This window comes from Olea europaea, unplaced genomic scaffold (genome assembly GCF_002742605.1).
Source record: "Olea europaea var. sylvestris unplaced genomic scaffold, O_europaea_v1 scaffold2357, whole genome shotgun sequence".
Classification (NCBI taxonomy): domain Eukaryota; kingdom Viridiplantae; phylum Streptophyta; class Magnoliopsida; order Lamiales; family Oleaceae; genus Olea; species Olea europaea.
In genome coordinates, this window is record NW_019241696.1 from 103,375 (window position 1) to 105,591 (window position 2,217).

Genomic DNA, 2,217 nt, shown 5'->3' on the forward strand with positions numbered 1-2,217 from the left:
CTATAATTTTTTTTTTTTACTAAGTGAATCACAAAACGATAATTTTATAATATTATCATATAAAATAATGTAAAAAAAAAAAAAGAGAGAAGGAAAACAAAAGTCATCTTCTTTTTGAGGAAATGGTGGCCAATGACTGGTTGACTTGGCCCAATTTTGAAAATGGCCTTTGTCGAGACTTAATTTATATATAAAAGATAAAAGATAAAAAAAAATTAAAAACTAATGGAATCTCATGAACTAATTGATTTACCTTTAACTGATCGGTTTTGGTTTTGGGTAGATAATAGTGACCTGATTCATCTTGTCGAATTTGTTGGCATCAACCAAATAAAAGAAATTTCCTCCACTTTTTTTTGACACCTCATCAATTTGTAAAAAATTATATAAACGATGATATACAAACAACATTTTCTATAAAAATTAATAGCTATATAAGATAACTTTAGTCATTCTTTTTGCCGTGTATCCAGCCCCTTCAAATGCAGTGGAAGTTCCTACCATTATTCGTTGCCATTTATGAATTAAGGTGAAATTAGTTGCACTAAAATACGTAAATTGACTCATAAGTAAATAAAAACTAAAAATTTCACATATTATTATTAAAAATAACTAAGAATAAAAAGTTTACTTATTAGTAAAACATCAGCAAAAATTTCAACAGTAATTAAAAACTAAAAACTTCACTTAAAATAGGAAAAAAAAATATTTTTAAATAATAAACGTCGCTTTGAATATAGATTCATTTTTCATAAAAAAAAAAGGCCTTATGTATTCTAAAAGAAATTAATTATAAGTGAAAAATTCATTTATAGGTAATAATTTGCATATAAGTAAAAGTAAAATTTCACTTATAAGTTAAAAAAGTAACTTATAACTAAAAAGATCTCTTATAAGGAAAAATACGCTAATAAGTAAAAGAAATACTAAAATAAATAACAAAAATTCACATATAAGAAATATAGTCACTTACGAGTACATTTATGCATAAGTAGGAAAATTATTTATAGAATTTTAAAATATTTTAATATTTTTTTTATGTTTAGTGCTTGTATATTTTTCTAATACAATATATACCAAACACAGCAGTAGAACAATTCGCCATAATTCTATATGTGATGTACCAAGCATGTCCTTAGTGAATCGTAAGCTCAGAGGAAGCTTAGAAAGAAAATATATGGAAAAAAGTTCTACATTTTTAATATTATTATTATTTTTGGATAAATTTTGTTGAAAGCAATTAACTTCCTCAACATGGTTAACTTATTTTCTAGAATTTAGGTTTCTTCGAGTATATGAACACATAAGTTACTAACTAAAATAAGACGGTTATTGAAAAACATCAATTTAATTGTATTTCCATAATGAGTCATATGTGCCAAAGATAACAGCAATTTAAATATGATTTTTATTTCCAACTACGTCACTTCTTCGCTACTATTTTGGGATGATTTTTCCAGCAACTCTTGGATTTTATCGACCTCTCTCGCTAGAAGAGTTATTAAAGTAGGTCGTTCCTTAATATCATAAGGATTAAAATTTTCGTCCCCTAAGTAGATCCGACGAAGAGTTTGCATAAGAGAAAGAACAGCAAGAAAAGCCATTTCAAATCTCAGGAAAAAAATAATAATAATAAATTTGCTCAAGCAAAGAAATGAAAAGTCATTACTTCTTTCTTTGGTCGGTGCATTTTGAGTTGGATTATCTTTTGACAAATCCTCCATAATCCAACTCATACACAGTAAATTCATTTTTAAAGAATGCAATTATTGGTGAGAAGGCATTACAAATAATTCCATGTGTACACATAGAATGATTTCACACTGTCTTTAGTGCCTGTTTGGCCCCATTAAATCACATCATTTGTCAATTTTCAAACCAATGCAGGGCCCAATTGTCATACAATTCAAATTGTGGTACATGCGTGTCACAAGAGGCCAAGTTAATGTGGCAGCCCAAAGTTACGATGTGCCCTCCCAACTACTCCCTTACTTTTGACAAAGGAGGGTGTTTTCGTCATTTGGACCAACATTCCACTTGAAAAAAGGGGCTCCCTGCAAAATGTTCAGTGATGTCGCAGTTGTGGAGCCCACTTGAGTCAAAAAAAGAGATTGAAAATTGGCAAAAAATGTAATGTAATGCGTATCAATTGGGCTAAAAAGACGCACAGACCTCACATGGGGCTGGCCCCTCCCTCACCCCGAAAAATGAACCATC